The sequence below is a fragment of the Bombus bifarius genome, unplaced genomic scaffold, assembly GCF_011952205.1.
Source record: "Bombus bifarius isolate JDL3187 unplaced genomic scaffold, Bbif_JDL3187 scf7180000009200, whole genome shotgun sequence".
Classification (NCBI taxonomy): Eukaryota; Metazoa; Arthropoda; class Insecta; order Hymenoptera; family Apidae; genus Bombus; species Bombus bifarius.
In genome coordinates, this window is record NW_022884965.1 from 4,419,492 (window position 1) to 4,434,163 (window position 14,672).

General features: G+C 38.1%; 1 protein-coding gene across 1 annotated transcript in view; it reads right to left on the minus strand.

Annotated features, from left to right (window-relative positions):
• The window catches only part of LOC117214412 (beta-1,4-glucuronyltransferase 1), a 58,269-nt gene that overhangs the window by 12,815 nt on the left and 30,782 nt on the right, over positions 1–14,672 (minus strand). The window lies entirely within an intron of this gene.

A 14,672-nucleotide genomic window follows, 5' to 3' on the forward strand; every position in this document is an offset into this window, starting at 1 on the left:
TGGTGGTTACCAAGCGGAAAGGGGGCGATTCTACGCGAAAAAAGAAGTCGAAAATATAGAATAAACATTTTTCGTTCGAAGCTTTGTTTTTGAGAAAATCGACTTTGAATTTGGGCTCGGTACGCGTCTGGTACGTTATAACGGATCTCACTGTAGATGGTTGTCTTTCCGTTTGTACCACCAGTTACCAACCACCCTGTATGTCGCACTTTCATCAGCGATCTGAACGCAGCGTATTCTACGGGTTGAAGGTGTTTTAAGAAATTGCTACTCTGAGATCTCGTGACGAGCACTCTTCTAGTGACAAGTACTCTTTAGCCTTGCTTCGAGCTTGCTGGACAGTCTCGTTCAAATTGGCAACAAATTCTCTGGATTCTAATGGCAACTACTCGGTGATCTCCGTGATTCTATCTTGATGCAGTTGATTGTGGCTTGATCACGCCTTCATATAGCGATTTTTACGTCACAAAATATATACAAATATTTACCTACTTTGCAAATACATTGTATGAGCTTACAGATACGAAGCTAGCGTAGATAGTAAACTCATTGTAGCATGTTTATCATTTATATTCGTTTATTATATTGGTGGAATTACAATTTCCATTCAAGATTTAACGGGTTATCGGTTTGCTCGTGGCAGTGTCAAACGATCTGACTAAAATTAACTCGTCTTTATTGATTTACCAACTCCGTGACCAAAGCAGTCCCTGATTAACAAACGACCCCGTCTATAACAGGTTTAATAATTTCTACCGGGCCTACGTGGATTTCACTGGCCATTGCACAAACCCGGATCGTGATCCCAGGGCGATGCATTCTGAAACAGAATCTCTCTGCCCGGAGAATCGTTAACGACTTGTTAGTAACTCAGTTACCTAATTCCATCCATCGGTGATAATGACACTCTGCGGTTGGCATCGATTCTTTTTGCCACTTTTACTACGCATCGATGACTGCCAACGAGCAATGCCGATGCTTTCATTGTAAGATCCCGGGCCATTAAATGCTCGACACGGTTCATTATCAGAGATAGGAAAAATAGCCGTAAAATTAACGTTTCGTTTTACGAGCGTCAAATTAGTATCGGTATCGAGTTATTGCGATTCGCAAAGTAAGTGAGTTTTAGTGCAGCTGCCAGCTTCTCAGAGGCCGTATTCAACGACCTCGTTGATCGTAAATTAGAGAAAAGTGCGTCGAATAGGAATCACGAAAGCGTAGAATCGCACGTAACGCAGAAAATGCACAAAAATATATGAAATGTCTGAAGTATAACGATCGTTATGATATCTTGCGGATGAAGCAAATTCCTACTGGTTAGTTACTGTACCCGGTGCGTGCATCTGATATATCCTGTGTCTCAGAGATCATAGATAAGCGGCGACGGAAACAATCGAAATTAATCCACGTAAAACAGCTGGTTTCATAGAAATTGGAAAAAAAGAAATGTGATTATTGGGTTGGCAACTAAGTGATCGCGGATTTTCTCGATACTACCTAATGGCAAAACCCGCATTCGCTTAGTTGCCATATAGGAACAGCAATTCGACAGCTGCCTGATACATTAACAGCAGACCGATGCAAAGTTCAGGAGTACTGTAACTCCTGAAACTCTAACGGCAACACATGCACAACGCGTCCGCCGTTTAGTCCCCTTTGCTTTCGGCTGGCATTATCCGAGAGCGTGCTCTTTGTCGTTCCTACCCTTGTATCGCTGCCAGGCAACTGTACAAAGGCCTGTTCCAGTCGTCGAACGATTCTTGGGCACAGTTATTAGCAACGAACGACGACAGGGTGGAAATTGGCGCGGCACTTTGTATCGCGACTTAATACAATATATGTACAGCAGACAGCAGTTTCTGAAGTTGAATTGCACGTCGGTGGAAGAAGTTAGGCAACGTCGTACTGGGAGCCACGCGAAACGACGTATTGCTTCCGACGATTATTGCCCGAGAATGGATCCAACGGAGGGGAACCCGATTTACGCTAAGCTTCGTGATTGCCTTTGCAATTTTTTACGCCACAATGTGCAGGTATGTGGTTTTTGTTAGACGAGGACGTGACGGAAGATCTGTCCGCAGAGATTCTTTGGTATATTTACGCGTGCCGATAGGTTAGGGTAGGTATTGGGTATTTAGGTTAGGTTAGTTTCTTGATTCGTGTCATTAGAATGCGAACATTTACAAACATTTAGATTTTGACGAATACGATTAAACGGGTGAAATTTAGTTATGCGTATAGTCGAAACTTGAAGTCTTTTGGGTGAAAGTCTATTTACCATTTATACGAGTAAAAGTTTCTTTTAATTCTTATTTATCTCGAGACACACTATATACCGAATATTTACAAAACTATAGACGATAAATCGTGGCTTATTAAAAAGGGTATTTTATGTCTAATAAACATATATCCAAAGTCATTCCATTTTTGAGTAACTAATGTTTAAAAATTTAGCAGTTGGGCGCCTGGCGTCAGGCAATCTGCCATGCGTCGTTCCTATTGACGCGCTCGTACGAAACTTTTAAACAGCAAATTATGTGGCACCCTTTCTAACCTAAAATAATTTATGAAATTATTCCTTTATCTAAATGCAAACGAACTCGTAATAAATTACTCGCAGTCAATGCTCTGATACCGTTAATGCAAATGTATTTAAACGTAAGAAGCGAGGAAGTCGAACCCTTCGAGCTCGATGTTACAGTTTATCGTGGCAAATTCTACGTCGACTCGATCGCCACGTATAACATTACTAGAAATAATGTGTGCGTAATAACACGGTAGAAACTCGATTATCTGATGGCAGACTGAAGACTGGATTAATCGAAATTCCGACGGGACTCGCAACCTCTAAGAAAAACTTGAATATAATTGCCAACTGTGTTGCATTAAAAAGTACATAATTAATGGCTGGGAATACAATTTCTCGATCTTTAAGCATGATATTTAAACTGATTATGTAAAACATTCTATAAATTGAGGGGAAAAGAAAGGGAAAAAGTATTCGCGTGTTGGAAGACGTTTCCGAGACCGATTTTAGAGCTTGGTATGCACTTCATTAGGATAATGAATCAACCGGTAATGGGACAGTCCTAGTTTCGTCATTCTTTTTTCCATAACTTTCCAATCTTCTTGACTCTCTAGAAAATAATACACGATTTGAAAAAAGTGTTTTTAAAAGTTTTTTTTTTTTAGAATTTTATGTGATAAGCGATTGCTCGAATATGCTTTTTAATGTTTTAGGTTATGAAGCAACCTGTAACTCGAGAAATTGTCTGTTTGTTGTTACAAGTTCCTTTATTACTTTGTTGCGACGATAGATAATTGTTCGAGCATTGTTTTTCAATTGTTTAGGTTAGGTTCGATATAGATTTTGATTGAACTTTAGAATAAGGCTAAATTTAGGTTAGGATTTCAGGCTCCGGCAATGTGCTTGGATTACGTTCACAGCTACGTTCTGATTAGATTTTGGTCAGGCTTGGGTTACGTTCTAATTATGCTTAGGTTATGACAGCGCTAAATTTTCAATAGATTTAAATTACGTCTCCACTATATTTTAATTACTCTTTGAATTAGATATCCGTTCCGTTGGACAGAGTTACGAGGTATTATATTTAGATCCAAATTTAACTTAACCTGTATTCTGATTTTATAATTTAATGTTTAGGCTATAATCAAGATTTAAATTTCGTTGGATTTCATCTACGTTGCTTTTAATCTCAATTCAAATTCACATTAACCACTTACTTTGGTCTATTTGGATCTACTGGTTCGACTTAATTATTAATCCAATCATTTTTGAGAGGTTATGGCAATATGTAATTCTATTTTAAATTAAATCGAACGTACGTCGTCTTTAATCTCAATTTAAATTCATATTTGTATAATACATTTTTTATCTACGAAACGATCTAGCGTTGTATAAGAAGTTGATTAGCTTTCGAAAGTAGCGAGAATGGGACACCGTTTCGCGAGTTTCGACGAACGATTACGCCAGCCTGTATAGTTAATCGCTCGACGCGAACAGAAGACACGAGACGAACGAACGGTCGACGAACTTGTCGTATTGCAAAGTCATCGCGGTGTAACGCAGCCGAGGGGCAAGAAAATCGATGCAACTGTTAATACGAATGATTCATCAGCACTCAATTACCGTGCAAACGCACGAGATGTTACGTAGTCGTGACTCGTACACGTCGAGGGCACAACATTGAAACCATTTGTCGTCACATCGTGGCAATAGCTTTCAGTAGCCGTTATATCTCCCTTTACGCCATGGAAAAACATGCTGTCAGGTTGAATCACGATGGTGAGACACCATGCTTATCTATGTCTTTTATTCATCTTGTATCATAGTAGGTTCGTTCACATAGAACGATTTAATTTGTGGGTTCAACTAGAAATCACGTTTCCTATACATATACGCAAGGTTAAGTTTATAGGTTAAATTTTAGGTTAGGTTAGAATTGGTTTAAATTTCCATTAGATTTCGGCGTATCTTTTTACACTCTCGCGTTAGATTCGAATTACGTTTGGGTAAAAGTTTCTCCACTTGAATCAGATTTGTCTGTCCTTAAGACCAGTTCCGCGTTTGGCTATTCACATTTAGATAAGTTTGGGTTAAATTTCCTGTACAGTTTGTTTTACCTAAACATCTCTGTTCGAAGATATAAGTTCGACTTGAATTAAACCATTCATCTCTTTCCTTTTCTCTGTTACACAGTTAAATGTAGAATAAGTTTGGGATAATCATTCATCCGTTATCATACAGAATGAAATCCGAGTTAGATAAGTAATCCAATTTTACCGAAACTTGGGATCAATTAGATTTTCCAAGCTACAAACAACAATTCCTTTATAAATAGTCATTGTTCGTTCCATTTGAGGTTATGGTACGGGTAGGGGGGAATGGGAAGAAAATTGGAAAGGATTTAGAGATTATTATCAGGCCATAACGATAAGAAATATATTTAATGGAATTTAGATGAAAATAAATTATTATTCTCAATGCTATTTCGTGTTATTCTGGTGATGATCTGACAAGGTATCGGCCTGAAAATGTATTTTTCGAACGTTCCAAGAATCGTAAATCGTAACTCGTTTCCCACAAACCATTACGATTGGTTCCGGCGATAAAGCCCGGCGGGTTGTTTAAAAACAATTTCGCTTGTCGCGCGCAGCCAACGTGATGCACAACATTAATATGCACTTCCGCAGAGGATGCGCCGCTCTAAGTACACGATGTGTACTAGCGTGTATTTATGTTGATAAGAATGAGAGGATGATGAGAGGAGGGGAGAGAGAATCGCGTCTGCGTTCTAAACTGATGGCGTAGAAAGCGAATAAAGTAGAAAGAAATTGTTTCTACGCTCTACTGGCTATGTTGGCAAGATCTTGGAAACCTGATGCGTAAGAGACGAACGAATACAGCGAGGTTATAAAATAAGTAGACTGTAAGTACGAATAAGACGAACAGTATTGGTCGTTTAAAATTGTATGTTTTATATATTGTAGAACGAATAAATTGCAAATGCCGAAACAAACACCGGTAAACAGTGTTGGTCGTTAAAAATTTGTATATTTTATTTATTCTTGTATTTAAAACAGGAAACACGAGGACCGTGTAAGAATACGGTGAATAACATACGTAACATCGTAACGTTTCGTACATTTCGTCGCTTTGTTTTATCTTCTCCTGCGATTAATTTAATTAGGAAAGTTAATTTTAAACATTGTTTATCTACAGGGTAACTGGTGGTTAATAAAAAAATTTTTTTTTTTTAATTTTTCTATCGAGACAACGATCTACAGCGAGATCCGTTATAACGAGACGCGATAAAGTGGACGCGTACCGAGCCCAAATTCAAAGTCGATTTTCTCGAAAACAAAGCCTCGAACGAAAAATTGTTATTCTATATTTTCGACTTCTTTTTTCGCCTAGAATCACCCCCTTTCCGCTTGTACCACCAGTTGCCAACCACACTGTATAATAGAACGATATAAATATAAATAAACCGTGAATGTTTATTGCAAATTCGCAAATATCGGACGAAACATTTTTTTAAACAGAATCGGAGTTTACAGAAATTTGACGAAAATATTCGACGAAATATTTTTCCGAATAGCGAAGCTGGTTTTTCTTTTTCAAAGCGGCTGTATGCCTCGGTCAGCTTGGAATATTGGAATTATTTTTTTTTTTCGCTGATTGGTACACCGTCGAGTATATGAAAGCGAAGTTGGCAAAGAATTTTTGCAACTACAAAAATTCAAAGAGATTTTTACGCCTTTTCGTGGAATTCGATCGATTCTCTTCCTTCTCGTCAAAATTAATTAATTTGGAATATTGGAATTATTTTTCTCTTTCACCGATTGCTCGTAAATGTACGACAAAAGATTCCCAAAGATATTTTGGAATTTCGAAAATTGAAAAACACTTGCACATGTTCGCGTGGAATTTCATAAATTTTCCTTCCCTTCGTCAAAATGAATTAATTTGCAACGTTGGAATTATTTTTCTCTTTCACCGATTGCTCGTAAATGTACGACAAAAGATTCCCAAAGATATTTTGGAATTTTGAAAATTGAAAAACACTTGCACATGTTCGCGTGGAATTTCATAAATTTTCCTTCCCTTCGTCAAAATGAATTAATTCGCAACGTTGGAATTATTTTTCTCACCGATCGGTAGCTTCGAGCGTTTAATAGAAAATTTCCAAAAATTTGTCCTAAGACTTCAAAAACCGACATAAATATTACATATTTATACTCTTATCGTCGTTTATTCGGAAATTGTCTGATTAATTTTGTGAAAATGATATTTACACGCAAACATGGCAAAACTTGTAAACCCGTGGATGAAAAGGCTGTTTTTCGGGTTGAAAGGCCGCGGCTATCCCGCTTCCGGTGAAATTTCGCGCATCGCCCCTAATGGTTTCCTATGCAGGCGCACACGATAACCACATTATCTGCCACGATCAAACTCCCCGCGAGTGTTGCGAGCTTTCAGCGGCAATGAATCCCTCCCCCGTCTCTTCCCCTGCAAATAAAATTTTCTCTCTCTTTCTTCCATGTACATTCCGCGTATAAGTGAATCAAGTCAGAGCTGTTGTAAAATTAACGAAGTAAAGATGAAACAAATATCGTAGTTATCGGTCTACTGCTGCCGGTGGTAATTACAGCGACGAAGCTACTTAAAATAACATTTTTATAAATATTACGATAACAGAAACAGTTAGGTGGAAATTACCTTTTTATAGGATACATTAATAGGGATATTTTTTATAAAAATATTTGAAGCCAAGTTTCAGGAAAATTTCACGTTACAATGTACACGCAAATGTTTCAGCTAATTTCTATAGAAATTATTTATTTCGTGTCTTTTGATCGTACAATGTATCGTCATTGTTTGGCAAAATAAAAATGAGACACCCTGTATATAGAGAGGGGAGAAATTTTAGATACAAAGAAACTTGCAAAGTTTCTATCGAAACGGTTTCCGAGATACTACCAGTAGAGATATTTCTATCGCGTAATATGAAATTTTTCGTCTATCAAAAAACGAGCAGCTTTCTCGCTAAGGCGTCTATCTCCACTGTACCGTGACGCGCGTCCATCGTGCGTCAGAAGGTACGTGTATCTACTTTACTATCGAACGAAAACCGATAACATTGTTTCGTAGTACGCGAAACGACGTTTTGCCTCTGAACATAGCAGCGATAGGACACGTAAACGACAACGAGGTAACCGAGAACTTCTGGATTCGTGTTCCTTCGTATCAATTTCGGTCACCTACGCCTACTTCCGGAAGCAGCCGGATGGACGGCCGGACGTCGTGGGCGTTTCGAATCGCGATCAAGATCGATACGTGGAAAGCAGAATTCATTAACGAAATTAGAACGAGATGCATACCGGGTGGATCGCTGATAGAATTGCGATTTTGAAATTGCCTCTAATTGGAATTTCATACGATTTCGATGAAAATCTGCTTTGCGCCGAATGGTAGCCGGCTTACGTTCGTTTAGATAGCTTTCCTGGATTAGTTGTCAAATATATTGGAATTATCGAGCGCTGCGTCGAACGAGCAGCCCTCTCCGATTAACGTGCAACGATGGAAATAATTTTTTAACTAATTGGTAGCTTGAAGCGTACGATAGAAGGTTTCTAATGACCTTTTTGAAATTTTGAAAGTTTAGAAAGATCTTTATCTAAATTCCACAAAAATGACGAATCTGCTTTTTCTTCGTCAAGCGAGTGGTTTTCCTGTATCGCTGTAAAACGATGTAATTGTATCTTCAACGAATTGCTAGTTTCGAGCGTATGATAAAAGACACCGATTTTTGAAACCTCGAAACTCGAGGAAGATTTTGATGACATTTGGAGGTTATATTCTAATCAGGTTTTAGGTTATTCAGGGTTAGGTTGGAGTTAGGTGTTTTTGAACGACAAGTGTAAAGCTGGTAAGTAATAAAATTGTCCTTTTAAAATCATGCTTAATCGTAATTCTGCTTTAATTACTCTAAATATTTACTTTAATTGTATTCTATGTTATTGTAAAATATTGGAATTATTTTTTGTCTAATCGACAGCGTGAAGCGCGTGACGGAAGATTTCAAGGATTTTGTCGAAACTCCGAACGTTGAAGAATATTAGCATTCGGACCGCGTCTGATTAAAAATTACAATTATTTAAACGACTCTAATTATAGAATAAAATAAAACTCTCTCTCAATGCCACACGCGAACTACAGAAACGAAACAGGAACTCTCTCTTCATCGCCATATTTCTCGATGTATAACCTCACAAACTCTGTCTAATCCTACGTTTATCCCCAACCTAACCTAACATTATCGCCGTTCGAATCACATTATCCACCAGAAGAGAATTATCTACTAGTCGTTCGACCTCTCCGAAGAAAGTTTCATTAAATTTTCTCTAGGTTGGTACTTTTGTTCTGGTATTTCCACTCTTCCATCTGCCTCTGTGTTTCGCTATGCAAAGAATATTAGTATTACTCTGGATGCCTGGTAATAGACTTGTTATCATATTGAAAGCTATCTCGTGCATCGACCAGCAATTCAATTAGAAATATAATAGCGGAACGGTTTTTTTCCCGCGGAATTAGGAATTCCCTAGTGCCGTTTGATCTCCGCAAGAAATCGATACCGGAAGCTTCTGGTTTACTCGACGCCTGGTTCTTTTTCCTATCCGGACTATCGGCTTTTCAGACCAATTGGAACGATCGAGTTATTTTCGTCCTAATGAAGTGTGAAATATCATTGCCACGTTGTCTACAGATATTAATGTATTATTCGTAGATTATTTATACGAAGATTATTTTTTTAGATATTATTATCATTGACACTAACCTTAGCAGACCTTAATTTAAAATTCTACGTTCATTGCTATTTCTTTTGTTCCTCTGACTTTAGGTAAATTCTTATGTTACCTGATCGATCAGTTTCTCAATTTTTGTTAATATAACGATTTACATAAAATTTTTTACTTTAGTTTTTAATTATAGATGAAATTTTGAAACCGGTCATCTGACCGAGTAAGGTTAGTGTTACATGATAACATTGTAATATCGTGAAATATTAACCACGAATTTAATTCGAGGTTATCTTCTTAGTCTAAAACAATTTGTAGGTTATTTGTGGACAATATCGACATCGACGCGTGCGTGTAAAATTCTAAAATGAAAATATTTCCAATCTCAAAGAAGTGGAAAAGTAGAATACAGGTCTATTATTACTTTGAAATTGATTTCAACGTACTAAAATAATTTTACGCCAGTAATACGATTATTTTTCCATTTAACGCTACAAGTCATTATAACAACGTAGCATACCAACCTATCGTTTGTAGCGTGAATCAGAGATGATCGATTCTACAAGGTAACATTAGGTACGTATCAACGTGTCCACGAGCAGACACGCGTCTTTGACTTCGAATTTAGGCCATCGAATTGCCACTTCTAGTGTCTATCGGCAGCTAGGGAATTGGACCAGCTGTGATCGTTAGTGACTATTGAACATTTCCTTTCGAACAGTGGCTATTTCGTTAACGAGCCGTTGGTACCAGTGCTGATTTAGGCCTGCTACGAAGCCCATCGCGAAAAACGAATGTCGTTCTCACCCGGAAGCAACGATAGCTCTAAGAAGCCAAACTACGAAGGTCTGGAAAGTGATTAGTTGGGTCGATTCTTAGCTCAGAAATAAATATCTAGCTCCTTCTGACATCTTTTCTTAGTTATTTCTTGGTTGCAATTCTTATGTGGCTGGGGATTTATTCGAAAATATATAGGGTGTCGCTTGATTCTCTCATTCTCAATATTTATGCCTATTTTTAAGACACAAAATCATGACAAGCGTATCTACTGTTAGTAAAACTGGACTTACGTATCGTTATGTTCTCTTTTGCGGAAACAGCAAAGAAACGTGAACGTTTCGTACTGAAATATTGCCTTTCCGAATCACGATGTCCCGGGTAATAACCAAACAACCTACGACCCAATTCAAATATTTTTCATCGACCGGAAACATGGCAACGTGGCGACATCAAAATAAACAAACGTTAAAATAAAGATCTAGTATGGTCTAGTGAAAACACGCGACGCGCAAGGTGCGTTATTAGTTCGAGATCTACTAAAGTCGTTCGCCTATTAGATCTACATGCTATTCGTCTAATTTATCTACTAAAAAAGCTTTAAGAAAGTAATTCTACGGTACAATGGGTTGTTCCATCTAGCACGCAATTCTAAACCATTCGTGCCACTCGAACGCAATTAACTTTGATAGAGGAGTATCATCATACGCTTCCCTTAGTGCTTGGGCATCCATTGTGAGATAAAGGCGCGTTTCTAAACTGATATTAAGGAAATTGCGATAGTCAACGCGTACGATATAAAGCAAGGTCAGTTGATAGGACCGAATGAATACAGGTCATCCCACCCATCTCTAAATTAGAAGTGGTGCTAGGGGCGCGTAACAGGCTGCACTCTTGCGAGAGTTCAAACGTCTCATCGGTTCGCTTTCTTAATAATAGCACCGCCCCGAATTAGGCAAGTTTTATCGATAAAGGAAAGAGGGCGACGACGTCCGCCTGGACGGTGACAGCCTTGTCACCGTTGTTACCGAAACACGAATATCGAATTCGTTATTCGTTATTTTATGGCTCTTAACCAATTCTATCAAATGCAGGGCGAAGATTGGCCCAGTTCCAAATCTTCCCAAATTTTTTCCAAACCAACTACTACGTATACTGACGTAAAATTTTGCTGAGATATTTACCACAAGTTCACCTATCAAACCTCGAGAAAAACTGAAGACTATACCTAGTCGCGGAAGACAGTTACAGCGTTATACAGTTACGGAGGACCTACGAGATAGGTCCAGGTCTAAATCTTCTCGAATTTTTTCCAAAGAAACTGCTGCGTATTCCGGCCTAAAATTTTGCAGAGATATCAACCACTATTGGAGGGAGGTACACTAATTTTTTAGCGAAGAAATCTGGAGGAGACTGTCTTTTAACGACATTCGTACGTTTCGACGATCGTCTTGAACGAACAAAAGATCTCGATCGATTTGTATTCTACGTCGGTGTGTTTGTCATGCAGATTCGAATAAAATATCCAGGTTATTTTCTAACTCGAATAACGAACAACAGATAAAGCTTAAGAAGACGATAGAATGAATTATAACGACGATTTCTGATCGCAAAAAAAACGAAACGCAAAAATCTTCCAAGTTATTTCTTATAGTCAGTTTAGTGTGATGGGAATTTTTCTAATTCCTCGCTACGATCTTTACTCGTGAAATAATAAAAAAGCACGCAAGGTAGTTTGAAAGTTGTCTAGGGCCATTTTCCTATCTACGTTTTTTCCATTCGATCGTCGTGGGATCGATGCACGCTTTGGTGTCGCGTACCATGAAAAAGCACGTGTACATGTCGGTCGTGTAACGATGAAATGAATTATGGAGCAGGGATACGGCTACTATACGAGTGTCCGTGTAAGACCACGTGATAACTGAGAGGAACGATTCAATTTGTATTATTTGTCGCTTAGATTTCTGACAATAACTAACGATAAGAGCCGTGATTTCTTGACTTCGTAAGATACAAAGGATGTTAAAAATGGATTGTCATTGGCATTTCAAAATTAATGGCAGCTAAAGGAAATGAAAGATCAACAAATCCTTCTGATACCGAGCATATTGGATGTCAGAAATGTTTAAACGAAAATTCAATTCTAAATGCGATATATCTGTATCTGCTGACACGCATTGAATAAAATTAACTGAAATTAACAATACAATTTAATTTATAAAGTTTCAGAGTAAAATCGAAACGAAAGATTTGTTCGATTGCTCCAGCGTTATTCAGACTTTTACGCTCGCTTGTCCTCTGAGCAAAAATCGAACACACCGAGTCGAGGACGAGGCTAGTGTTAAACGACTGACTCACCGCCTCATTATCGAGGCAACGGCCAAGAAATTACAGAGTTGCTCGCATCCTGACCGTTTCGCCTGGAAAGAGGCAACGAGTCAAGAAATCGAATCTTTTCTCCCGTACGATCGACAGACCGACGATGCTTTAACCGTCCGGGTCCACTCTGACCCAGTCGTTCCGTAACGTCTGTTTCAAAGTGCTGAACGTTCGATGGAAATCGGATACGTCATTTATTTTGAAAATTCGAATTCCAACTTCTTTCTCATTTCAATTCGACAAGATTCAAAGAAGCGGACAGAACTTCGCTGGAGATCCGTTCTGACCCGGTGCGCGAAGAAGGAAGAAATTTGCCAAAGTTAAAAATCAAAGTCATAACAATAAAAAAAAAAAAAAGGAAAGAAAACGATTCTTGTACCGTCAAGGTTGCATTTAACGCGATAATTTTTATACTTTACGCAAAGCAGCTTAGGCTACCTTTTCGAGCGTCTAATTAATTCTAATTTGAAGTACGAACAGAGTTGAGTTCAGTTGGAGTGGAGGAGCAGGAGGTAAGAGACCGAAAGAAGGTTAAACTCGGGCTTTTATTACGATGGGAAGTGGTAATTGCTATGAATAGAATGTTGGCTGACAGTGTAATGAAACGATGATAGAATACAATGGCAGAGCGATGAGGAAACCAGGTGAAACTTGGGAAACACATTGGAACTTGCGAGCCACGTGGCATTTTGGCACGTTAATCGATTTTCTATGCCATAACATCGTACATACAGGGTGGTTGGTAACTGGTGGTACAAGCGGAAAGGGGGTGATTCTAGGCGAAAAAAGAGGTCGAAAATATAGAATAACAATTTTTCGTTCGAGGCTTTGTTTTCGAGAAAATCGACTTTGAATTTGGGCTCGGTACGCGTCCACTTTATCGCGTCTCGTTATAACGGATCTCACTGTAGATCGTTGTCTCGATGGAAAAATTAAAAAAGAGAAAATAAATTTTTTATTCTATATTTTCGACTTCTTTTTTCGCGTAGAATCACCCCTTTTCCGCTTGTACCACCAGTTACCAACCACCCTGTATATCGCACTATAGCGTAACCGGTATCATGAGAATTTCATTTTTCTATGAACACGACTAGAGAAATAGATTCTGTAATAATTTCTAATTATATTCGTGAAATATAATATATAACGATATATACAGGGTGTGTCGACGGTACAACCTGGAGGGGGTATGGAATATGAAATACATTTTTTTCGCTCGAACCTCTGCTTTCGAGAAAATCGACTTTGAGTCGAAGGCACTAAGAAAAATGTATTATTTTATCAAATTCGTTAAAAGTCGCGACCAACTTACCGACCGATCAGTATCGTAATATATCGATAACGGTTTCGTATTATTCGAGCGTGTAACGTAAAGGCACATTCGTAACATTTCCCTTGCAGCATCCATTGCTTTCTTTTTTTTTTTTTTTCTTTCTTTCTTTATTATTGTTTTATTTAACTTACTGTTTTAGTTCAGATTTTTATCGGATGCCGCGTGAAGCCCGTTAGAAAGAAGCGAATTCGCGTCTCCAGTCCGCAAAACGTTAAGAAAATCTTCTTCGAATATAAGCTAGATTAATAACACTGAATGAAAAGATCGATCGAACACATCCTTCGACTAATTCGTTCCACACTGGTTCTAAGACGAAGAAGATAGTAATATCTCTATCAATTTTATATTCGATTTCTAGCAAAACATTATACCGATAGTGTATCGTTTGCTATTTATCTTTTGCTATTTATCTTTTGCTTGCCATTTATTTTTTGTCCCCCTCTTACGTCTCGTTTTATACTTTAGGGGAGGAGTTTCTACGAATATTATTTTTCGTTTCTCGGAAGCATTCTATTTCTGTTTTATTAATTCTTTACTATTTCCTCTTACGATAAGATAAAGAATGTTCCAGTAATTCTTTCTCACCGAGTCTTCGATCCAACGATTCCCTTCAAGTTAGAGTTACTGGCTTGGCAACTAAGTGATTGCGGATTTTGTCATTAGGTGTAGTTGACAAAATCCGCAATCACTTAGTTGCCAACTCGATAGAATAGATTTCAATTAACCTTGAGTTAAGGTGGAATTACACTTTGAAAGAACTCTGTTACTTTGCGCAAACTCTTTTCCTTAACGAATCAGTTTACATCGCGTAATTAGCCAGTTGTTCATAAATTATACCGTGCATTTGTTCCTTAATTAA